General features: G+C 35.5%; 1 protein-coding gene across 1 annotated transcript in view; it reads left to right on the forward strand.

Annotated features, from left to right (window-relative positions):
- RIT2 (Ras like without CAAX 2) overlaps nt 1-27,291 on the forward strand; it is a 349,576-nt gene that overhangs the window by 186,906 nt on the left and 135,379 nt on the right. The gene's annotated exons all lie outside the window — the stretch shown is intronic.

Consider the following 27,291-nt stretch of genomic DNA (forward strand, 5'->3'; position numbering starts at 1 on the left):
CTTGAATTTTAAACCATCAGCACACTAAACCAATTGTTCGCTGAACATCACACACTGGGGTGCCCTTCCTGTTGTGACCTCTACACTTGCGAGTGCCTTTGTACTTTTCACGCTGTATCCATTTTGTGTACATCTGCCTACAAAAATTATGCACTGAATGGAAGAGGAACTTCTTGTATACTAAACTAAAAAGTCAGAAGAAAGACTTTAAACAAAGATAGGCAAAAAATATTGCTTTTTGATTCTTTTTGTTAGACACAAACTGAGGAAAGATGGAGAGAAACAGAAAGTTAGAGATAATAATCCCATGGAATGTCACCATGGTAAGGAAAGGCAATTTGAAAATATGTGTGTACATCCTTTAAAGCACCAACACAATGTGTAATAATGGAAATCATGAAAGTTACCAGGAAGGAAGGTAGGCTAGTCCAAGCCTCAAGTGTAGTGTAAGGAAACTGGGAATAATTGGAAAAGCTGCATTGTTTTCAGTCATGATTGTCCTAATGGAGGAAACTAAGTGATTTCCTAATATCAGACAAAATCTCTTGCAAAAAAAGACAGGTTCTGAAATGCAGTGCTCTATACACAGCCAATTAATGATGTATGTTATCTGTTTCCAGTCTATCAGTAATGTTACAAAAATGAGAATCTGCAATTAAAATTGCCATGAGGAACAGCAGGGGAGAGGCTGGATAGAAGATGGTTTTTCTCTAAGAGACCAATATCAGAAACATTGTTGGAATATCTTAAGTATATTATGCTACTATTATATTAAGATTTATCTTTTTCTTATAAAATTTGCTTTAAATAGGAAAGATCAAGGAATAAAGACAATCAAAAAAGACATTTCTTATAAAGAAATCCATGCAGTGATGACAATGTGATTTCAGCACTTTTTTGATTGTTTTGCTGTATATTCAGTATATGTCTATAAAAATGAGACATTATAAGAGAGAACGGGTTGGTTTTTGTTTTGAGAATAAAAGAAAACTTGTATTACTTAGTTCTTGCCTGATGGCAAAGAGAGTCATAATAATGGGCAGAGCGTAAACTGAATATGTAATGTGAATTCAGGCTGGCTGGCAGCTCTCAACCATAGAACACATCTCTCCCTCTACTGATACTTGCTAATCAGTATTGGGGAATGCAAACTTTCATTCCAAGGGAGAGACAAGGTTTAAAATGAAAATACTCGGGGCGCCTGGGTGGCTCAGTCGTTAAGTGTCTGCCTTTGGCTCAGGGCATGATCCCAGAGTCCTGGGATCGAGCCCCGCATCGGGCTCCCTGGGAGTTTTGTCGATTGTTTCCTTTGCTGTGCAGAAGTATTTTATTTTGATGTATTCCCAATTGTTGGTTTTTGCTTTTGTTTCCTTTGCTCAGGAGACATATCTAGAAAAATGTTGGGTAATGTCAGAGCAATTACTGCCTGTGCCCTCTTGTTGTTTTATAGTTTCAGGTCTCAGATTTAGGTCTTTAATCTATCTTGAGTTTTTTTGTGTATAGTTAGAGTAGTCCAGTTTTACTCTTTTGCATGTGGCTGTCCAGTATTCCCAACACCATTTGTAGAAGAGACTTTTTCCCATTGCATAGTCTTTCCACCTTTATAAAAGATTAATTGACTGTGTAATCATGGGTTTATTTCTGGGCTTTCTGTTCTATTCCATTGATCTGTCTACTTTTGTGCCAGTACCACATGGTTTGTATTATTACAACTTTGTAGTGTATCTTGGTCGTTGGGATGTTGATACTTCCAGTTTTGTATTTCAAGATTCTTTTGGCTATTCAGGGACTTTTGTGGTTCCATATGTATGTTAGGATTGTTTGTTCTAGTTCTGTGAAAAATATTATTGGTATTTTGATAGGGATTGCATTCAATCTGCAGATTGCTTTGGGATAGTATAGACATTTTAACAATAGTTGTTCCTCTAATTCATGGGCATGCAATATGTTTACATTTCTTTGTGTTGTCTTCAAGTTTTTGTTTTTGTTTTTTGTTTTTTTTTTTAAAGATTTTATTTATTTATTTGACAGAGATAGAGACAGCCAGCGAGAGAGGGAACACAAGGAGGGGGAGTGGGAGAGGAAGAAGCAGGCTCATAGCGGAGGAGCCTGATGTGGGGCCTGATTCCATAATGCCGGGATCATGCCCTGAGCCGAAGGCAGGCGCTTAACCGCTGTGCCACCCAGGCGCCCCGTCTTCAAGTTCTTTTATCAGTTTTATAGTTTTCAGAGTAGAGGTCTTTCACCTCCTTGGTTAAGTTCATATCTAAGTATTTTATTATTTTTGTTGCAATTATGAATGGAATTGTTTAATTAATTTCTCTTTCAGTACCTGCATTATTGGTGTATAGAAATGCAACAAATTTCTGTACATTGATTTTGTATCCTGTGACCTTACTGAATTCATTTATCAGTTCAAATAGATTTTTGATGGAGTCTTTTGGGTTTTCTATATGTAGTATCAGGTCTTCTGCAAATAGTGAAAGTTTTACTTCTTCCTCACCTATTTGGATACCTTTTATTTCTTTTTGTCTGATTGCAGTGGCTAGTACTTCCAGTACTATGTTGAATGAGAGTGGGTAGGAGTGGTCATCTTTGTCTTGTTCCTGACCTTAGGGGAGAAGCTCTCAGTTTTCCCCATTGTATGCTGTTTGCTATGGGTTTTTCATATGTGGTCTTTATTATGTTGAGATATGTTCTCTCTAAATCTACTTTGTTGAGGGTTTTTATCATGAGTGGATGTTGTACTTTGTCAAATGTTTTTTGTCCATTTATTGAAATGATCATGTGGGGGTTTTTTACCCTTGTTGATGTGATGTATCATATTGATTGATTTGCATATATTGAACCACTACCCTTGCATCCTTGGAATCTGTCTCACTTGATCATGATGAATGATTTTTTTTAATGTATTATTTGGCTTGGTTTGCTAATATTTTGTTGAGGAATTTTGCATCTATGTTCATCAGAGATATTGGCCTGTAGTTCTCTTTTTTTGTAGGGTCTTTATTTGGTTTTGGTTTTAGGGTAATGCTGACCTCATAGAATGAACTTGGAAGTTTTCCTTCCTCTTCTGTTTTCTGGAATTCTTGGAGAAGAAAAGGTATGAACTCTTTAAATGTTTGGTAGAATTCATCTGTGAAGCCATCTGGTCCTGGGCTTTTGTTTGTTGGGAGTTGTTGGATTATGGATTCAATTTCATTGCTGGTAATTGGTCTGTTCAAGTTTTCTATTTCTTCCTGCTTCAGGGTTTGTAGATTTTATGTTTCTAGGCATTTATTCTACATTGTCAAAATTGTTGGCATCTAATTTCTCATTCTCTTATAATGCTTATAAATACAAAATTTGTGTTGTGTCAGTTATTTCTCCTCTTTCATTTGTGGATTTTGTTCATTTGGGTCCTCTGTTGTTTTTTTGTTTTGTTTTTTGTTTTTTTTTGTTTTGTTTTGTTTTGTTTTGTTTTGATGAGTCTGGCTAAAGGTTTGTCAATTTCATTGATCTTTTCAAAGAACTAGATCCTGGCTTCATTGATTTGTTCTATTGTTTTTTGAGTTTCTATTTCATTTATTTCTGCTCTAGTCTTTATTTCCTTCTTTCTACTGGTTTGGGGTTTTGTCTCTCTTTTTTTTTTTTTTTTTTTTAAAGCTCCTTTAAGAGTGAGGCTATGTTGTTTGATGTTTTTCTTACTTTTTGAAGTAGGGCTGTATTGCTATAAACTTCCCTATTAAAAGAGCTTTTGCTGCATCCCAAAGATTTTGGACCAATGTGTTTTTGTTTTCATTTGTCTCCATATAATTTTTTTTTATTTCCTCTGATTTCCTGGTTGATCCGTTCATTGTTAATAGCATATATTTGTGCACTTTCTAGTATTTTTGTTGTGGTTGATTTCTAGTTTCATAGTGTGATTGGAAAAGATGTATGGTATGACTTCAATATTTTTCAGTTTGTTGAGACTTGTGACCTCATATGTGATCTATTCTGGAAAATTCCATTGCACTTTAAAAAGTGTATTCTGTTTAGGATGGAATATGCTGAGTAATATATCTGTTAGATGTATCTTGTCCAATATGTCACTCAAAGCCATTGTTTACTTGTTGATTTTCTGTTTAGATGATCTATCTGTTGATGTAAGTGAGGTGTTAAAATCCCTGCTATTAATGTATTGCTCTTGATTACTTTGTTATGAGCTGCTTTATGTATTTGGGTGCTCCCATGTTGGATGCATTAACAATTGTTATATGTTCTTGTTGGTTGTTCCCTTTTTGATTCTATAATGTCTTTCTTTGTCTCGTGTTACAGTCTTTATTTTAAGTCCATTTTGTCTATTATAAGTATTACTACCCTGGCTTTCTTTTCACTTCCATTTGCATGATAAATACTTTTCCAAACCTTAACTTTCAATCTGCATGTGTCTTTAGGTCTGAAATGAATCTCTTGTAAGCAGCCTATTGATGGGTCTTGCTTTTTTATCCATTCTGTCACCCTATGTCTTTTGTTTGGTACATTTAGTCCATATACATTCAAAGTAATTACTGACAGGTATATAGTTATTTCTATTTTATTACTTGTTTAATGTTTGTTTTTGTAGTTCTCTGTTCATTCTTGTCTTGGTCTCTTCTGTAACAAATTTATTGGCTTTCTTTAGCAATGTACTTGACTTCTTTTCTCTTTATTTCTTGCATATCTGTTATCAGTTTTGATTTGTGTTTATCATTAGGTTTGTATATAAATTGTGTGCATATAGCAGTCTATGTTAAATTGATGGTCACTTAAGATTGAACCCATTCCTTTCTCTCTCTCCTCCTTCTGAGATCCCTATAATGCAAATGTTATTATGCTTAATGGTGCCGCTGCATTCCTCTAGTCTATTCATTTTGTTATTTTTTTCTCTTCTGTTCAGCTTGATGGCTTTCCATGACTGTCTCCCAGGTCATTGATCCATTCTTCTGCTTCCTCTAGTCTATGACTTATTCTACTTAGCATATTATTAATTTCAGTTATTGAGTTATCTCTCACTTATGTCCTCCACTCTTTTCTCAATTTCAGTGAGTATCTTTATGAGCATTACTGTAAATTCTCTATCAGGCATGTTACTTATCTCCATTTATTTTAGTTCTCTTGCTGTGGTTTTGTCCTGTTTTTTCATTTGGGACACATTCCTCTCTTTCCTCATTTTGTCTAACTCTCTGTGTCTGTTTCTATGTGTTAGGAAAGTCAGCTATGTCTCCTGCTCTTGAAAACAGTGGCCTTATGAAGAAGAGGTTGTATAGTTCCCTGTTGTGCAATGTCTCCTGTTCATCAGAACTTCTTACTCCAAGGGTGTTGCCTGTGTGTGCTGCATATACCACGCTATTGTGGCTGAGCTGTATTTGCTGTCAGTCTAGTCGTCTGCAATAGCTCTCTTTGCCTTTGGAGGCAAGATTTAGTCCCTGTGTTGTTAGTGGGCCAGTCTGGGGTTGCCTTGGGCTTGAAAGAAATCATATGAGGCATTTAGCAGAGATGCAGTTGCACTAGGCCAGAGGGTGCTTCCCCTGTGTTGTCTCTTGAGTTTTCATTGGTGGATGGGCCTGCAGTCAGACCTGATATCTGCCCCCTGTTCACTGCCTGGGCCATAATCAGACTGATGGTTATCTTCCTCTCTCCCTGGGGCAGAAGTCACTTTGGAGTTGTGCTTTCCCTTGTCATGGCTGCTTGCATACTGCAAGGCTTGTGACCCCACTTTGATTGGACTGTGGCCAAGGGCACATTGGAGGGAGTAGGTCTGCAGAAGAACGCAGTGGTGAGGCATGCGGTGCCATCAAGGTTTGCACTGGACCACTGCAGGAAGGTCCTTATAGCTCCTAGGAAAACTGCTGAGGCCTGCTGAGTAAGAGAGGTGGGTCCACAGAAGATCAAGGGTGTGGTGATGCCAGCAAAGTTCTTGCTGGTCTGCTGTAGGAGGGAACATGTAGCTGCCTGAGAAAACTCCTTCCCAGGCTGGCCAGATTGGAGGGTATGGATCTGCAAAAGTGCATGCAGGCAAGGTACTGGTGGCAAGCTAGATGGAGAGTGTTGGTACGTTGCTGGTTCCTGCAGGTATCTGTGTATCTAGACTGGGGGACGGGGAGGGAAATGGTGCCTGCCAGCTCTTTTGTTCTTGGAGGTTTCTCCCAAAGTTCCTCACACCTCCAGCATATTGGTCTCCTCCCCAGATCCCAGGTCTGGTTTCAAACTGCTTCTTCTTTTCTGTATCTCAGTGTGATTTTCGTTGTGCTGTCTTTTCAAGGGAAGAGACTCTGCCCTTCCATCTCTCCCAGAGCTGAGCCTGCTGACCTTTAAGTTTTGCCCCTCTGGTTTTCAAAGTCAGATATTACAGGGATTTATCTTCTTCATGTGGGTCCCCTAGCCTGAAGTGCCTCTGGTGGGGGGTCTGCTCCTCTCTCTTCTCTGCTCCTGTTGTGTCCCTACATCCACCAGATAGCCCCATGGGTCTGTGTGGTCCCTGACTACATGCCTGCCCTTCCTACCCTCTTTAACATGGCCCCTTCTCTAAATTTAGCTGTGGAGAGTTTGTTCTTCTGTTCTTCAGATCATTTTCTGGATTATTGACACTGATGTGGGTGCTATCCAGCTGTATCCATGAGTCGAGGTGAGCCTAGGAGACTTTACTACACCATCCTCCCTGGAAGTCTCCAGATTGCTTCTCTTACTATTTTTTCTCCATCTCTTTTTTTAAACTGTTCTATATCCCACATTCTATTACTATACCTTTTTTGAGTTCTCTATTCCTTTATGTTCTGTCATATTGTTTAAATTGTCCTTCTTGTAACTAGCATGTAAAAATATTGTATCAATTTTAAATCCAGTATTATAGACAGAAAAGCAATGTAAACTATTTGCATATTTCATAACTATATATTAAGATTTATATAATGTTTCCCCATTTGTGATATTTCTCTTTATTTAGCTTTTGATGTATTCCTGTCTTTAGTTAATAATTTTTTTATCTCATTGTTTGGGAGTTCTGGTTTATACCTCATATGTTATCTTCCAGGTTTCTACAAACATATTTATCTTTTTCCCAAAGAGAAGCCACAATTAGTAGGTGTTCTTATATTTTGAGAAACGAAGCCTTAGCATGCTTCAACTGCCCTACAATTTTTCCCATTCCTACCTTCTAATTGTTATTTAGAATCCTACTTCTAACTTTAAGATTTTGAAATAGTAGATGTAACAGAATGTATGTAAATTATGAAATACATAATAATAAAATGCACATGAACAAACTACATCCAACTAGAGAATCAGAGCATTCTTAGTAACATTTGAAACTCCCTCTAGGCCTTTACATGATTTCATTTTCCTCTTGTCCTCTTCTGAACTTTTATTCATAGTAATTTGCTTTAATTTAAACTTTTACTACGTATCTATGCACTAGTCATCATCATGACATTTATACACATTTTATAAGTGAACAAACATAAAGGCTAGTGTTTTTCAAGGATCCCTTTACATTCTTACAACTATTGAAGACCCCCAAAGACCTGTTTATCTGAGTTTTATCTATTGATATTTACCATATTAAAAATTAAAACAACTTTTAAATTTATTATACATGATTCAAATTAATAGTAAGCTGATTACATGTTAGGATCAATAACATATTTTTTAAATGAAATCAACCTATATTCCCCCCCCCCCAAATTTACTGATAGTGACATTGTTTTATACTGTTTGCAAATCTCTTTAATGTCTGGCCTAAAAGAAGACAGCTGAATTCTCATCTGCTTTTTAATTCAATCTGCAGTGAACATGTTTTGGTTCAGTACATGGAGAAAATTTAAGTTTAGAAAAGGGAAAACATTTTCATAGCTCTTACAGATAGCCATGGATATTCTTCTTTGACAACATAGAAAATTCAAGAAGGGGTATTTTCTTAAAAATTAGTTGCTTAGTAGAATCTAAAGCCATGTCAATGGAATTTCATACTCTCATATCTTAAAATTCATTGGTTTACTTTGCATTTTTAATAGACCTTTTATGAAAATCCACATAGTTTTGTAATATACATTGGTCTCTTGGACAATACTGGTTCGTTCACTAAGGTGTACAGATCATCCAAATGGTAACACATTTGATTAAATATTATAAAATATCAGGTTCATTAATTCTACTTATCAGTTTCATTTTAAAAGTCTTCTAGAATTGGGAAGTCCACGACTGAGGATGTAAGGTTTCCAAAATTCTAATTTTTGCTTGAATGCTTAAGTTTTCTTATTGGCCACAAATATTGTCAGTAGTACTCCTTGATATGAAACTTTCATTTCCTTAATTGTCAAGAAAAATGTATGCCAGATATTTAAGCCTGAATAACTATGGTTTCTCTGTTAATCATTCTTTCAAGCAAAGTAGTTTTTTCTAAAAATGTGGCTGGCTCAGCACATAACTCAAGCCAATTGTGTAAGTGCTTTAACTCTAGAAAACCCTTGTATATTGGCGGCAGAGAGCTGCTTTATGCACACTTCACATTTCATTAAAAATATGTTAATTCAAGGGTCAATATTTAATGAAATTAATTTTGACTGCTTCATCAAGTTTATTCTTAAACTGCTATCCTTTATGAGTATGTGGCAGCAAAGAATACAACAGTACTAGTTCGATTTGGTGTCACTACCTTGATTCATGCTAAAGCCACAGCCCCTTTACCCAATATTGCTTTTGCACACATCAGTACAAATGCCAGCACAGTGGGAAAAATGCCAAATAAAATCTTAGCAATAGTATGAAAATAATTTGACCTTTTAGATCTGCGGAAAAACTCTTGAGAGTGCCCAAAATTCTATGTTTCACAATTTGAGAATCACTGTTGAAGATAAACCTTCTTTACTTTCTGATTGCATCACTTGTTATTTTTTCTGGTATATCATTACATAATTTTTTTCCATTTAACATCCTTCAAACTTTTTTCTTTCCTCTTGAGCCCTCCTGACTCAGCCTACAAAGTCGAATCTCTATTATCCACACATATCTTGTTCACTGAAATACTATCAACATTGATCTTTAAAAAGGGAATGTTGTTTAATAGAATATTTATCCTTTTATGGAAGCCTGTGGTAGAAGTTTGAACCAGGGAGATAATGGCATGGTATTTAGATACAGCCAGTACCATCAAAAGAAACTCTTTCACTGAAAGGTATTCACAGGTGTGCTTTTTACCTTCTCTCTCTCTGAAAGCTATGGTACAATAAGTGCAAGAGCCATGCAGTGCTAACCTGGCACATGCAGAACCTAATCATTTGGATCTGGGGATTAGCTTAATTTCAACAGGTGCTTGCCTGCCTGTCATGGCATGGACTACTAATCTCACTTTCCCACATAGAATCTTGACTCCAAGGTAGGTTTTGTGAAAAAAACCACAGAGACTTTTAATTTTAAAACTCATTATGTGACTGTGAAGTATCTGTCACATGTGAGGTATTGTAGTATCTTCCACCTGAGACGAGAAGCAGAACTTTCACCCAAATTATACAGCATTAACTTTTGTAGAATGAAAATCACATCATTAAAGTTAAATTAAGTTTTTTTAATCACACACTTAATTTAAATTAAGAAATATAATGCATGTTCTGTATGTACTAATTGATTATTAAATATTACTGGGATTTAGTTAATAATCAACTTAATTAGTTTCTGATTCATTTTCATTAATTTCATTTATTCAATTCTGTTAATTCTTTTGAGATTGTATAGTTTCATATTTTTAGTCTAACTTGCTTGATTTAATAATATATAGGATTATATATGTAGCACACTGTTGAAGAAATATGTTCTTTCACTAAGGTTTTTTTTTTAAGATTTCATTTATTAGAGAGAGAGCGAGAGAGCGAGCACAAGCAGGAGGAGAGAGGGACAAGCAGAATAAAGGCTGAGCACAGAACCTGGTGCAGGGCTAGATCCCAGGACCCTGAGATCATGACCTGAGCCAAAATCAAGTCAGGTGCTCAACAGACTGCACCCAGGCACCCCTTTACTAAGATTTTTTTTTTTTTTTTAATGTAAACTGTTGTTAAATGGTGCTATGTAGTTACGGAGATTTCTTAAATACTTTTTGAATGCTGCCCTTTGAATTAAATACTGTAATCCCTTGGAGAAAAATACTCTTTCCTGATTCATTTAACTACACAAATGTCTTGGGTCATGTTTTCTTAGCTATTTTACAACCAACTCATCTGAATGAGTAATGTGTATAGAAAAATTGCCTTGAAATTCTCCCGTTAGAGGGAAAAAGAGATGCTGCCAAGATAGGCCTTTGCTTTGAACATTAGAATATCCAAATTCCACAGCATGTTCAAACACTTTTATATCTTAAGTGATATTTCAAGAAGGAAATGAACGCCTCAAAGTTGAGCTTTTAGTGCACCTCAGGTTTGCATTACCTCACGCCTTTGACCGTGCATCAAAATAGAGGTGATTATCCTAGAACTCATGTGAAAAAACCAACATGAACAGAGTCTTGGAAATGGGGGAACCTTTTTTAAAATAGATACAGGAGGAAAAGATCTTTAGGTATAGAGTAAATGAGGAAATGCTGAGGAAGAACAGATGACAGGGGCACAGAAGAGGCAGAGGTGGGCATCACAGACAACACAGCCTTGTTCTCTATATATGCTCTCTATATACGGGAATCTCAACTCTCAATCTCTCTCACCAGTCTGCATCTCTGTCTCACCCACCAAGCCCCATAGTGGAAGCATTTTAACTTTCAACTACCTCAAAAGTTCCTCCCTTTCTGTGGGCATACAAATAACCCAGCATCAGTTTTGAACCTTCCTATTCCTTACCTGCAGATTGAGATTCTTTGTGGCCATGATGGGGCAGCAGAAGGTGCATGATGACCTAGGACTCAGGGTGATGCTAATACAGGTAGATGGTGTGTGCACTACTCTGTGAGAAACACAGCCTAACTCAGCCTTCCTATGGAGCCCATATTATATTTCCCAATCTCCAGTTTTCAAGTCAGACTCACTGTTGTGATGTTTTGACAGCTCTGATCTAGAACTTCAGTTCTATCCAGAGACGACTCATTCTCTTTGTTTTACCCAGGCTATTAACATATGTCTCGCATTACATCATTTGGTCCGTCCTTATTCATCCTCTGCTCACTCACCTGCTTATTCTTTTTCACTCTCTAGATATCCTTACAGGGACTCAGATTCCTTTTTACCATCTGAACTTGGTTTCTTGTTGGTCAGATGTCTTACACCTTGTAGTGGGTTGAATATTGTGCCCACAAAAGATATGTCTGTGCTTCAATACTCAATAACTGTGGATGTGACCTTCTCTAACAGGGAATATTTTATTTTTAACAAATTGGAATTACAGTTTTGAATAGTTACTTTTTCAGATTTTCTGAGGTTTAATTGCCAAATAAAATTGTAATATGTTTAACATTCACAACATGATGATTTGATTCCCACCCTGGGGGTAATTAAAATGTCTGTTACTTCACATATTTAGGGTTTTTTTTTTATAAGAACCCTTAAGTTTTACCCTTTTAGCAAATTTCAATTATATAATACAGTATTATCAACTGTAGTCACCATGTTAGACATTAGATCCTCAGATCTTCTTCATCTTGTCCCTGAAGTTTGTACCCACCTCTGCCTGCTGCTTTCTTAAGTTTTGCTTCCCTCGAGACTGAAATCTTTCCATATGTCTTGATAATGATTGGTTCCCGTTGGTTTTCTGTTGGTTTCAGCTAAAATTTGCCTCCAAGAAATTCATAGTCCGTGACATCTATGCCTTTTTGATAGACAATCTTTTTGTTTTGCCAGCTACCTTACAAAGTACTTGCTGCTTTGACTATGACAATGTCTCGTCTCCACATTTTTCTACGTCGCTGACACCACAGGGTACATTGGGATCTGACGGTAGTGATGTATGGCTGCAAGGGCTCAGCTAAGCTGTGCTGTGGCCACTGAATGCTGTCAGCCTTCTGACATAGACAAAGAGCTCTCTCAGGCTTGCTATCCTGGACACAGCTCGCAATCTCTCCACTGGTAAATTACTATTACTAAATCTTGATCTTTTAGATGTAAAGATTTCACGAAGAGATGAATCCTATAGCTTAGTCATATTCCAGTGTCAATTGTTTGAAGCTGATGAGCTAAAAACACTTCCATGAATATGGGTTTTGACTGAGTAAGAGCAAAAAAGATCAGAGGAATAAAAATGAGAGTGGTGGTAAAGCAGCCCGTGATAGAATGAAGATGATGGCTCTTTCTATCTTTGACTTCCTCTTTCTTTATCTCTTCCATCTTTGTTACAGATATTTGTAACCCTCCTACTAACAAGAACATATAGGACGCTATTTCAAAGGTGGTGTTTCATTTCTATTATGGTTCATTTCTTAATATAACCAACTCCATGTTTTTCAGATCCAACTATCAGAGTTAGGTTTAAAGAGCCTGGTGTAAATCTGAGGTCTCAAAATGCCCTGGGCTTTGGATTTTAGGGTTCACTGATACTATATATGTAATAAAAATTCAATAAAGTCCACTATGCTGTAGTCATGACTTTTTGTCTCAAAGTCTGGTAAAGGTTGAAGCAGTAAGCAGAGATAAGCAGTGTTGGTTCTCACATTTCAAGGAACCTAACTTAGACCACTTTGAGAATGGACCAACCAGAGACCTGTTAATACTCCACTGTGAATTCAGTAAGCAAATTTCCTCCCAGGCAGAGTAGAATGAGTTAGACAATCTTTTTATAAGACAACAGAATTGCAGGTAATTTTACTTAGCCATTTTTCTCTGAAGAAAAAAAAATAGGTGTTCTTGGTTTTCTCAGAAGCATTCTGTCACTAATGGATATTTTATATACATAATTCTAGTCCCTTTATTTCCCAAACAGCTTTTGGTGTTTTGTCCAGCTACATTTTCAAATGGTGTGTCTTGTTTAGATTCAAAGCAACTCCAGATTCTGAACATTTGAGTCAGACAGCACAATGGCAGATAAGATTTAATATGGGCAAAATCCTTTAGGAATGCAGATCTCAACTTCTTAAGCAGGATTATTTTCTCTGAAGCAGCAAGATATTCTAAGAACAGAGATTTGTCTTTTTTAAATAGCTTAAGGATCTGTATAATTCAATGAGTTCCAATTAAGTTAGTATTAAATACATTAATATGAGGATTTTGTGATCATAATAAGTCCAACCCTGGGTTAGATTTTACAAAAAAATATTCACTTGATGAAAAATGTGGCCTACACCTATGAAAGAGTTTTTAACAATGTAGGCTAGGATGTATGGCAAGGTCTGAATTAGTGCTCCAAGTGAGAAGTGCTTGGAGTTCAGAAGTGAGCACACAGAGTATAGATCAGAGGAGGCAAGCATGAAATTTGGCAGGAGGTAACACTGATCTGGGCCTTTGACCGTGGATAGGTTCATTGTTGTTTTTATTTTTAATAGATTGCATTATTTCAGACGTTTCATGTTTATAGCAAAATTGAGCATAGAGTACAGAGTTTTCATACACCTCCCATCCCTGTACACTCACAGCCTCCTGACTACCGAAACTCCCTCACCAGAGTGCTACATTCATCACCATCAATGAATCTACACCAATATGTCATGATCACCCAAAGTCTACAATTTACATTCGTGTTCTACCTTCTGTGACTTGTATCCACCCCTGCAGTGTCAGAGTCATTTTACTGCCCTAAAAATCCTCTGCTGCTTCATTCCTCCCTCTTCCCAACCTATGGCAAACACGTGTCTCCATACTTTTGCCTTTTCCAGAATGTCATATGGTTGGAATCATACCGTATGTAGCCATTTTAAGATTGGCTTCTTTTACTTAGCCATATATATTTAAGTTTCCTCCATGTCCTTTCATAGCTTGATAGTTCATTTCTTCTTGGCAGTAAATAATATTCCATGATCTGGATGTACCCCAGGTGATTCATTCACCTACTGAAAGACATCTTGGGTACTTCCAAGTTTTTGTAATTATGAATAAAGCTGCTATAAACATCCATGTGCAGGTTTTTGTTTGGACATTTGGTGGGGTTTTTATGACCTATGTAGATAAGACACAGAGAAAACATTTTAATAAATTGAGTAACTTATTTTGAGATCATCATAATCATTTGGTTTGTAATATGGAGATAGAGGACCATATGACAAATAAAAGCATGTAAATATCTGGTAAGTTTGATGGACATTCAAGCGGCTATTTTTAAAATATGAGCAAAATGTTTAGTTTAAGATTGAGGCTGAATGTAGCATTAGAGAAAGGCAAGGAAGATGAGCTGATGATGCCAGTGTCCGTCTTGGCTGTATCACTGTGCCCTGTCCCCATGCTCTGCACGTTGCCAAATACAAGCTTTGCAGTTAACTAGTTCTTTCCATTTTTAAGCCATTGAATAATCTATTTTGAGTTGAGTCTGTCTATCAGAGGGCTCAAACTTCCCCTTCACCCAAAAAGGCTTATCAAGATCTCCCAACTAGAAACTGAAAATAACTTCTGGTAGATATGAATTTCTTCATTGTGTCTATTTCCAATGATATTTTAGATTCCCTCCCACAGTTATACCCCAGGCAGCTGTTCTGTTCCTTAAAATAGCTCTGTGTTTATGGAAACTTAAGAAGGCAGAGGTGAGAGGACTTATCTTTATTATTTTTAATTTGATGTTTGGCTTTTTAGACTTGGCAACATAGCTAAGGGTACATGGAACCAAACTGAGTCTCAATTACAGGCACATTAATGACCTTGGCCACTACATAGCAAATGTCTAAGATGGCAAATATTCTGGGCCTTTTTATTGGCTTTTCAGTCCTTTTTCCCTCCTCTTCCTTTCTTCACATTTCAAGAATTACAAAAGGTAAGTTTGTTTTGCAAAATGGCCCTCCCGCTATCTAGGAAATCGTATTTAAAGAACAATTCACAATGTTAGGTACATTTTTCTATGTTGTTTTTTTTTTGTTTTTTTTTTTTTGTTGTTGTTGTTTTGGTTTTTTTTTGCTATGAGGAACTTTGAAAGTTTCTGTTTAGACTTGCTTAAAATAGGATGGTAATGAATAGTAAAAATAAAGAATAACTGTGTTTGCTTCATAAAGAAATAGACATTTAGAACTGGAAGGCAATATAATGATAAACTACCATAAAACTCACATTTTATAAGTTGAAACCACTCAAGTCAAATGATTTTCTTAAGGTCATCTCAGTGGTAGCCAGAAATCACCCAGCTCCTTGTAAGATAGCATAATGTTTAATATCTAATATCATAATGCCTAAACATGTAAATATATTTAATGATAATTAAAAGAACTCAAAAGGATCTGATCATTTGGAGGAAATGAGAGGAGGTTTCATCTCTATAGATGTATGTTCTTAGAAGAAAACAAAACAAATTCATAGCACAAGGGCAAGTCTGGTTAAATGAGTGGTGATTCTTATCCCTACTTGAGAGTATTCAAGTAAAAGGGTATAAATATCAATACAACCTAATGTTCTTTCTGCATTTCTCTGTCCCTTTGTTGTCAACACACATGCCTGCTTATGTTACATGAGATACAGTGTGTGTGTTTATCTTCTGTAATTATATGTATAAATGTTTGATAGCAGTATACATTTTTAAAAGGAAGCTTGTCAATAATGTGTCCATCACAGAATGACTTTTCTCCTTAGCTTTAAGGCATATTTGCCATTCATCATCCCATTCTAAAGCAGACAACTGACTTAACCAGTTGGAACATTGTAAAAACAGCACCTTTCTTCTAGCAACAACCCTTTTGAATTAACATGTTCAAGATCATAAGTTCCCCACCATGGCAGGGATATTAAGAAATTAGATATCCATGGTGTCGTATGGTCAATGGTGAGTCTCCTTTATTGCAAGAAAGCAATGCAACTAGCCACGTATAGTTATAATGACAAATAATATAATCTAAGGTGAAGTGAAATTGAAAATTTTAGCATGTGGTGAAGGCAAGGAATCCTAGTTAAAGAGAAGTTATCTAAGTTAATTACATACTATAACTATACCTTGGCAAATACATTGATTAGTGTTGAGTCAGTATAGAATCTTTTCATATATCAGTATACCCAACGGGAGCTGAATACCTAGATGTTTTATAAAGGGTATATAACATTTATTTTTGGAACATATATAACAAATACAATCGATTGAACTGTCCGTTATATTAAAATGCATTTTAATTTTTATATCTTTTTAAATTAACAAACTTTATATTTTTAGAGCAGTTTTAGGTTTATAGCAAAATTGAGTGGAAAGTACAGAGTTGCTATATGCCCTCTGTTCCAAACATGCACAACCTTCCCTACTATCAACATTCCACATCTTGGTGGTATATTTGTCAAAATGGATGAATCTAAGTTGAAACATTGTGTACATCAGGGTTCAGTCTTGGTATGCATTCTAGGGATTTTTGACAAATGTATAATGACATGTATTCACCATCATAGTATCATACAAAATAGCTTCACTGCCCTAAATTTCCTCTGTATTTTATTTACCTGTCCGCAGCCCCTACAATGTCAGGCAACCATTTAACCTTTTACTGTCTCCATAGTTTTGCCCTTCCCAGAGTGTCCTACAGTGGGGTCATACATTATGTAGCTTTTTCAGATTGTCTTCATTCACTTTGTACTATGCATTTAAGGTTCCTCCAAGTCTTTTCATGGCTTGATAATACATATCTTTTTAGTAATGAGTAATATTCCATTGTCTGGATGTACATAGTTTATCCATTCACCTACTGAAAGGTATTTTGATTACCTCCAAATGTTGAAAATTATTAGTAAAACTGCTATAAATATCCATGTGCCTGCTTTTGTGTGAACATATATTTTCGACTCTTTTGGGTAAATATCAAGGAGCATGATTGCTGTTTGGTACAACAAGGATAATATTGAATTTAAGGAAACTGCCAAATTGTTTTCTAAAGTGGCTCTACCATTTTGCAGTCCCACCAGCAATGAATGAGAATTTCTATTGCTCCACATTCTCACCAGCATTTGGTGGTGTCACTGTTGTGGAGTTTGCCTATTGTGATAGGTACATAGTGACATCTCATTTATCTCATTGTTTTAATTTGCATTTTTCTAGTGACACATGATGTTGAGCATCTTTTCATATGCTTATATGTCTTTGTATATCCTCGTTGTGAGTGATAAGATCTTTGGTCCATTCTTTAATTGGGTTGTTTGTTTTCTTGTCAAGTTTTTCTTTGCATATTTTGGGTAACAGTCTTTCATCAGATGTCTTTTGCAAATTTTTTTCCGTCTGTAGCTTGTCTTTTCATTCTCTCGACATTGTGTTCACAGAGCAGACATTTTTAATTTTAGTGAGCTCCAGTTTACCAATAAATTTTTCATGGATTATGAGAAAAAAATCTATCTAAAAAGCATTTTCTTCTAAAAAGTCATTGCCATACCCAAGGTTATCTTGGTTTTCTCCTATGTTATCTTCTAGGCATTTTATAGTTTTGCCTTTTACATTTAAATCTATCTTTTTTTTAATCAATTTTGAGTTAAATTTTGCGGAGGTCGAAAAGTCTGCATGTAGGTTGTTGTGTGTGTGTGTGTGTGTGTGTGTGCGCGCGCGCATGTGAATGTATAGCTGTTCCAATAACATTTGTTGAAGATTTTTTGCTCTGTTGTATCATCTTTGTTACTTTGGCAAATATCAGTCGATTGTATTTATGGAGGTCTATTTTTGGGCTCTGTATTCTGTTCTAGTGATCTATTTGCCTGTTCTTTCACCTATACTGCATTGCCTTAATTACTACTGCTTTATAGGAAACCTTGAAGTCAAGTAGTGTTAGTCCTCTTGATTTTGTTCTTGTCCTTCAATATTGTATTGGCTTTTCTGGGTCTTTTGCCTCCATATAAACTTTAGAATCTGCTTGTCAGTATCCACAAAATAATTGGCTGGAATTTTGATTGGGATTGTATTGAATCTGTAGATCAAGTTTGGAGAAACTGTTACCTTGACAATATTGAGTCTTTCTAACCATGAATATGGTGTATCTCTCCATTTATTTAGTTCTTTGATATCCCTCATTACAGTTTTATAGTTTTTATCATATGAATCTTGTACTATTTTGTTTATATCTAAGTATTTCATTTTGGGGGTGCTAATGTAAATGGTATTGTTTTTTTTTTTAACTGTAATTGACATACAATATTTCAGATGCACAAGGTAGGGATTAGATATCTTTGTACATTACAAAATGATCACTATGATAATTTCAAATTCCACTTGTTCATTGCTGGTATATAGGAGAGCAAGTGATTTTTGGACATTAACCTTGTATTGGGTGTTTTTTGTTGTTGTTGTTTTGGTATCAGTGCTTTATTTACATTCTAGGTAGTTAACATATAGTGTAACATTGGTTTTGGAAGTAGAATTTAGTGATTCATCACTTACATGCAACACCCAGTGCTCATCACAAGTTCCCACCTTAATACCCATCACCCATTTAGGCCACTCCCCACACACCTTCCCTCCAGCAACCCTCAGTTCTCCATACTTAAGAGTGTCTTAATGCTTTACTTCCTCTCTTTTTTAACTTTATATTGTGTAACTTTGCTATTGTGGCTTTACCTGTAGGATTTTTTTGTTTTTTCATTTAGATTTCTACATAGATGGGGTCATGTGACCTGTGAACAAAGTCTTATTTCTTCCCAATCTGTATACCTTTTATCCACCCCCACCCCCACCACATACACACTTCCCCCCACCCCCAAATTAGCTAGGATAACTACTACTACAATGTTGAGAATAAATGGTGAGAGGAGACATCCTTGCCTTATTCCCGATCTTAGCAGGAAAGTTTCAGGTTTCTTACCATTATGTGTGATGTTAGTTGTAGATTTTCCTTTTTTGTAGATTTTTAAAAAAATCAAACTGAGGAGGTTACTCTCTATTCCTAGTGTGCTGAGAGCTTCTTTCACTAATGGGTGTTGAATTTCATCAAAAGTTTTTTCTGTATTGATATGATCACATATTTTCCTTTTTCAGCCTTTTGATGTAATCGATTGCATTAATTGGTTTTTGAAAACTGAACCAGTCTTGAACCCTGGGTTAAATCCCACTCAGTCATGGTGTATAATTTTTAATACATTTTTGGATTTGATTTGCTAATATTTTGCTGAGGATTTTTGCACCTTTGCTTATGGGAGATAGTGGTCTGGAGTTTTCTTGAAATGTCTTTTGGGTAATGTTGCTGTCATAGAATGATCCAGGAAAGATTTCCTCTGCTTCTAACTTCTGGAAGAGATTATAGAGAATTGGCATAATTTGGTAAAATTCTACAGTGAATCAATTTGGGCCTGTTGATTTCTAGCTATCCCTTATTGAAATATTGTTTCTTTAATGAATATACACCTATTCAGGTTGTCAGATTATTTTTGTGATTTTAGGCAAATTGTGTTTTCCAAGAAATTGCTTGATTTTATCTAGGTTAAAATTTACGGGAACAGAGTTCATAAGATTCTTTTATGTTTCTTTAAATGTTCATGGGATCTGTAATGATCTCTACTATTTTCACTATTAGTGACGTGGTTTGTTTTTTCTTAGTTATTCTGGCTAGCAATTAATTTTATTGATCTTTTCAAAGAGCAACCTTTTTGTTTTATTGATCTCTTGATTTCCTGTTTTCAATTTCATTGATTTCTACTCTAATTTTTATTTTTCTTCTGCTTACTTAGATTTAATTTATTCTTTTCCTGGTTTCATAAGGCAAAGGACCAGATGATTTTAGATCTTTTTTTCTAATAAATGCATTCAATACTATAAATTTCCCTCTAAGTCCTACTTTTGCTGTATTTTATAAATTTTGATAGATTGTGATTTCATTTTCACTTAGTTAAAAGTATATGTATTTTTAAAATTCTCTTGAGACTTTCCTCTTTGACCCAAATGTTATTTAGAAGTGTGTTTAATCTCCAAGTATTTGGGGATTTGTCCAGCTTTTTGTGTGTGTTGGGGGGAGGGGTAATTGATTTCTAATTTAATTCTGTCATTGAGAACAGACATTGTATGATTTCTATTCTTTTAAACTTAAGCTGTGCTTTATGGCTCAGGATGTGGTCCATCTTGGTGAATGTTCAATGTAAGCTTGAGAAGAATGCATATTCTGCTGTTGCTTATAGATGCCAATTCTATCCAGTTGATGGTAGTGCTGTTGAATTGTATTATGACCTTACCAGTTTTCTGCTTGTTGGATCTATCCATTTCTGTTAGGGTGTTAAAATCTCCAACTAGATTAGTGGATTCACCTACTTCTTACAGTTTTACCAGTTTTCTATTGGTTATGTCTCAAGATTCATTGCAACAACAAAGTTAGTACACATTTAACACCAATTATAGGTGTAGTGGTAGACATTCACGTGTACACTGGTATAGAGAGGATGCTAAAATGATCAAGTTATAGATCCTTTTAATTTATTAATAACTAACATTCTGAGTAAGGTATTCATTAAAGGAAATTTCCTGTCTGATTTGATGTGTTTTAGACAAGGCAGATGGATCTGGGGGAGCATATAAAAGAAAAATATTATTTCCCTGCACAATTATAAAATAGAGCAGCCACTCTTTTGATGGTGATAGTATATCCAGATCTACAAATTAAGGGCAGCTGAAAGAATAGTATCACAGAAGCTATTCTTCATTTTGAAAGAAATTGAGTCCATTAATTAGTTCATTATTAAAATCAAATATTACAATGTGAGATTGAAATCAGCAATCTTCTTGGTAATTGCCTAAAAAGGAATTAACCTAAGGGTTTATATCCTCACCCCATTTTAATCCATACTTGTGAAGATGTGGTTCAATTCTTTTCCCAAAATTCATGCTTTGAGGCAAAGTAAATCACTACTATATAATATGATGAGGATATTTAGAAACACTGATCAGTCCCCAAATCTTACCATTTCATCAGCTGGCAAATTACTGGGGAAACTAAGATTAGCTTGGGGCCATTGGCTGGGGACTCCAGGTTAGAGGCTACATTGCAGGATATGAAAAGGAAAAGAAGAAAATCTTTAGTACACTGCAGAGAAAACATAATACCTTATTACACAATACAAAGAAAAAAATATTAGCACCTTATTGTGACTCATTCCTAGTCCTTTGCTTTCTAACTATCCATTTCCTCTATGTTAACGGACAAGAAAAGAAATTGGATTTTTTCAGTGATTTAGCTGGCTCCTGATGGTATCTTTGGAAGTTATTTTATCATTCTGATGTATTTATTTAACAGTCCCTGGGTTATAGGGCCCAGAGCAGATGGATGATTTGTTTTCCTTCATTCTGTATGATAAAATCCTGCTTGGAAAGAAAAACTTTTCTTATGTCAAAGACTATAGACATCAAGAAGGATCCTGTTTCTGTTGTTCAATATGATAGCATCTCAGTAAATAAGATCCTGAAGCTGCCAATTCCTTTGCATCAAGGTTGATAGCAGGTCTGGAACTAAGATGTTAAAAAAAAAAAAAATCACTATGTTAAACAATGAAACATCTATTTTAAAAAAACAAAACAAAACAAAAAACCACCCAGGAATCTACAGAATTGTGCATTGTTACTTGTAAGATATGTTGACGATGATAGTTTGTCGGGAGAGTTGTTCGATGACACACAATTATGAATCAGTTATCACAGGGTACAGGATAAGTTGGGCATTTTGAACTTTGAACATATTTGAATCTCTGCTGTTGCTTCTGAACAGTTTTTCATATTAAAGGTAATGCACCAAATAGCCCTGCCTTGGTTGTTATGACCAGTACCATATAGCATGCCTTTGTTAGCACATCTGAACTGTCTTCATCTTAACTCCCAAGGAGAGAGGAAGGAAAAGGAAAAAGTAAAAACCTTAGAGGCATAGCTTATTGATTAACTTGGAGCAAACTGAATAGCAGAAATACTAATAGAAGCAGTTACTACTGATTATGCACACATGGAATGCCAAGCATTGCTATGGGTAAATATGAATAAACATATAAATAATATAAACACAACATACTATTAAAACTTATAACCAAATCTGTAATATATTAGTTTTTCAGATGATGAACGTAAAGCTTAGAGAAAATTCAATATCTTTCCCAAGTTTTACAAGTTATATTGGCATCTTTTGTTCTGATAAAGGTCAGCCTGACTCCAAAACCCATGCTTTTCTTTACTTTGCACTTTTTTTATACCTGGCCTCTAGAACATCCTCCAATTATCAAGTTTGATTTCTAAAACTATAGTTTCTTCCCTTTGCTTGACTCAGTTGTACCCTTTCACTTCTTCCCCGTCTCTGTAGTTTCTACTTCTGGGTACTAGGGATTTCTTGCATCTGAATGTCCCTAAAAGACCCTCTGAGGGCAAAAGCAGAAAGAGTACTACTTGATTAGGGTACAGTGTACCCCCCTGAGACCACATGTGGAAGTGATTTTTTGAGAGTGTACTGTTGGGCAAAATAGATTGCTTCTTAAACTAGACTGGGTCAGATGGCCCAGTAAGTAGGGGTTTTTGAGTTCAGATAGATGGGGAGTAAGGTTTAGATGTACTGAAGGATGGCTTGAAATTTGACTACATGATTCTGTATCTCTTTTAATATGTAACTGTGCACTGTCCAAGAAGGACAGAGTATTAACTTTCTGTACACTGAATTGCATGCTCCGTGTATGAGCCCCTGTAGCATGTTGCCAGTACTCCCCACCTTTCCATGACAATATGTGTCAGCCACCTCTGTACCTTTCTGAACTTGGCCATCTGTTTATCTGAATTTCCGGAAGCTCTATTTGACCCAGTTGTTACATCATCAACTAAACCTAAACTCTGAAACTTCCTATTTCATACTGCTTGTCAAACTCAAGGAGAAGCTACCATGGAATCAAACATGTACATCATCTCGTATAAAATTCTAGTTAAGATTATTTTTCCATCTAGAAGTTATATTTTTCCTTAAGGAAAACCCCTGTTTTCTCTCTTCATATTTGTGCAATATTTATTATTTGTATTGTATATATGTTATCTCCATAGTAACTCCTCTAACAAATCTTTTAGGTTCTTGGTGCTTTTATTTAGCCTTGTATCTGACTAGATATGATTAGTCTCAGCACCATTACATCTCTTTTTCTCCCAAATCACATTTTAAAATGAACGAAATGGAGCAAAACATTATTCAGATGTAGACAAATTTTAGTAACAAAATTATTTTATACATCATAATTTTATAGCACACCAACCCTGTCAACTTCTACCTTTTCTTTTTAGGAACAACCCTAAATGACATAAGATTTCAACTCTAATTCTTTGGTTGTGAATGTGTCACTGAGTTCTTGCAAAGAGAGAATATTAGACCTCTCTTGTGTGCTTTTCTAGATAAATTGTATCTAATACAAAGAAATTTGGGGGCAGCCAGGCATCCCTCACATTATCTCATAATTAGAAAACAGCCAATCTTACTACTGTGATTATTTGTAGTTTAATTTATACATTCCCCTCCTATTACTCTCTATATTGGTTCATTTGTTGTATTAAGGCACTGCACCAGAAATCATGTTAGCATTCATTATGTGCTACAAAATAATCTGCCAATCCACTCACATACTGCATAGATTTCATTAAATGAAGAAAGGGCAATAAAACTTAAGTGCCCAGTTACCTTCCCTTTTCTAAGATTCACAACAATGTACATAATTTCCCAAATGTTGCTGCAGACCTACTTGACCATGAAAGAATGTGAGAGACTGGCATTGGAATTTCTCTGTTCATAGTAGAGGCAAAATAGCTAGGATATAGGTTCATAAAATCCAGACAGCTCAATTTATTAATGGTCTATCTTTTCCTATTTTGAAATCTAGCATGCCATCATTTTTATATTAGAATCTATTTATACCCCACTATTTGTTATTAAGCTCATTATATTATTCTGCTCACAATGCAATTACTAAAATCTGTTTAAAATATTCATCCCTCTGTTGTCTGATGGAGTTTTCATGATTTTTAGGTGGGAAGCAAATACTGTAACTGACAGAAATAGAAATATATTTCAAAATTTATACTTTTAAAATATATGCTTCAATCGGCAGCCTATCATGGAAAACCACAGGGGGCAATAAATCAAATTGCTTTTTTGTTTGTTTGTTTTGACCACTTTGCTTTTATTTCCTAGTTTCATTTGAAGAATAACTTGAATTCATTTTGAAGGAAAAAAAAAACCCACACTAAATTAATTTAATCACACATTCTTGTTGCTAATAAAACACTTCCTAAGGAGGAAGCAGTGTTATTTTTAGACTTAGATCCTTTAGTTATCATGTGAGAGAACTAATGTAATAAGTTCACTTCCATGTCTGGTCCCTTGGTGATTGATGAAGTTTGTAAAATATTGGAGCATTGGAAGTATAAAGCTGTGGAATTGATTATTAAGCAAGAATCCCAGAAATTGTATATGCAAATAAGTTTTGAATCTTTCAAAAAAGTCTTACATTTATTTTAAGTGACTTTGATTGTTGGTCTTTAATATCTCTATAGGAAGTCTTACAATATGAAGACACTGGGATATTACTGCTATCCCACTAGCCTTCTCCTTTAATAGTAAACATTCATGAAAATGTATTTATGTTTCCTGTATCTCTTCCTACTGTGGATTCCAGTTGACTGTTCTCTAATTTGCAATAGGGTGCTCTTCCCATCTCATTTCCATTAGTGATCAGTGTTTTTATTAGAGGTATAATTGAGTCCAATTTGTCACCTTTGAAACGAATGTTACTCATAAAAGCAGCACCTAAAGTTTTTGAGTTATCTGTGTTTGCTTTCTGCTTCCATTTCAATGCTCTCTTTTTAGCTTGCTTCTAGCCACACCTCTTTTAACCATTTGTTAACATGAAGTTAACCAATTGTTAAGATGAAGTAGCAAAAGAAGCAATTCAGTATGGCAACTTAGGAGTCAGTCCAGTGGAATGATCTAGTGGCTACCAAGCCATTCACTTTGATAAACTTGGTAGGAACAGTTTCAATGGGACTCTGTAGTAGAAGCTTCTGGCAACTGAGTAAAGGGTGAACTAGAGCCTGTTAGGTGATATTTTGCTCATCTGACAAATCTGTGATCTATGGACAAGAGCAAATTACTGGATTAGTATTCTGGGTAACATAAATATGGACTGACAGAACTCTCTTTGCAGATCAAATGAACATCTCTAATAATGGGGGTGGGATTGGAGAATGAATATTGAGAAGTAGGCATACAGCATGTCTGGAATGACACAACCTAAGAGGTCTACATAACATCAACAACCTTGATGGAGAAAATATTTGATAGAAACCCATCAACTGTGACAAAGGTTAGACTTTAAGTTCCTTTTGTTTATTTCAGGGTTATATATGGAGATCTCCAAAGGGAACTTTTCTCAGATGACTAGAATTGCCTTTGGGTTCTCATAGTTATAATCATAACTGTTAACATTAGGGAAGTGTGAGAGGTTGATTTCCTTTGAGAGTCTGTACCCTTTGTGCTTCGAAAATTCAACTGACAGTCCATGGAGAAAGTCAGCCTCAGAAGATATATAAAGTTCAAGAGCTGTCAGCTCCCAGGAGGGGCTGCTTTAGATCCTGGGTTACCCTTGTCTTCTTAGAAAAGCCTTTGAGATTCACTGCTACGCTCTGTCTTTAAACCGGCAGGAGTTTTAAGAACGTATTTCTAAACTATTAAGTCTCAGGACATTAGAACTCTTAATGTTGTGACACTTATAATTTACATTTATTTGTATGCTTATGTATACTGTTATTGTCTTGCAAACTTTTAAAGATTTTTTTTAAGGCTGAATTACCCTTAAGCTTATATTATTTACAATATGGGAGAAAAGACACTGATTTGTTACTAATGAGCCACACCCTTTTAGGGATACTGTTTAACCCCACTGGGATTCTGATCAGAAAATGAGGACAGTTGGACTCATGACCTTGAAGTCCTCTTTTTTAGAAGTAATAGTTTTACTGAAGAGTTATCTGAACAGAGGATCCACTGGGGAGTCAAACGTCCCAAACATTTGGGATCCCCAACCTATGAATAAAACTTTACTCTTTTTATATGCCCAGAATCATAAAATGCTACTTCAAAGGATTATTTACATATTCACAATTCAACTATTTCTGAAAATAGCACTGGGGCTTCCCACTGAGAGAAAAGATTTGCTCTTCCTCACAAATGTTGGACAAAGCCAAAGGAAATTTGAGAAACCTCAAGCATTCACCTGTAGTAACCAATTTGCAAAAGTGCTATTTGGAATCTGTCTCCTGCTGAGGCTCTAATGTCCAATTTCTTTGACAGAGGATTTACACATGAAGTATGATAATGTTTGGCAAGGAAATTAACATAGTCATAGACGGAACAAATACAGAAAGTACCTCAAATTAACTACAGAGCAATTACAATGACATCGTGCACTGTGCAGTAGTCCATTAAGCAATATTAGATCACCAGCTTCCTGTGTTACTGGCTTTATTGTGAGGAACAAAACTAACTTAGCTTAGTAGTATTTTGTGTAGCACTCAGGATTTTACATATGTGAACACACTAGGTCTACCCAGGGTTCTGAAATGCATTTTTAAAACACACACACACACACACACACACACACACCCCACTTCATTCTTTCTTTAGTTGCAATCCAAAAGTACTCTTATTTTGTATTGTAGACCTAAGTAGTGGTGTGTGTTGTGTGGTGAGAATTTTTTTTTAAATTCTTAAATGATTCTGTTAATATATCATTTTTGTTATAGTTTCATATATGATAATTTCATGTTTGTATGTTATGTGTGAATTTTTTAAATATCATAAGGGATTTTTATTGAGGAAGAAATTATTTCACTATCAGATTCCCTGCTATTATTACTGCTTCCAAATAGATTATCCAAATCCTCCTGGATGCTATCTTTATCTGGTTGGAAAATGCTCTAGGCAAAACAAACTTACAACTCTCCTGTATGTACAATTCCAGAGTAAAAATTTTCCTGGAAGAAAATTTCCTCACATCGTAATATAAATATAACCTCTTAAGGTTTTGTTTTTGTTTTTTTCCCCAACTACTTCTTTTCTGCGTGGAGAAAATCACTACTTGTATACATATATACCCACACCCACATATGCAATTAATGTGAGCTTATGAAGGACATTGGACTATTTATCACTGTGATATTAGCACCTAGAATAGTTTCTGGCACACAAGGAACATTCTGTAAACATAGGATTTTTATTGGAGTAAGATGCCTATTTGGAAAAGTAAGGCTACA

Source organism: Ursus maritimus, unplaced genomic scaffold (assembly GCF_017311325.1).
Source record: "Ursus maritimus isolate PB19 unplaced genomic scaffold, ASM1731132v1 scaffold_18, whole genome shotgun sequence".
Lineage (NCBI taxonomy): Eukaryota > Metazoa > Chordata > Mammalia > Carnivora > Ursidae > Ursus > Ursus maritimus.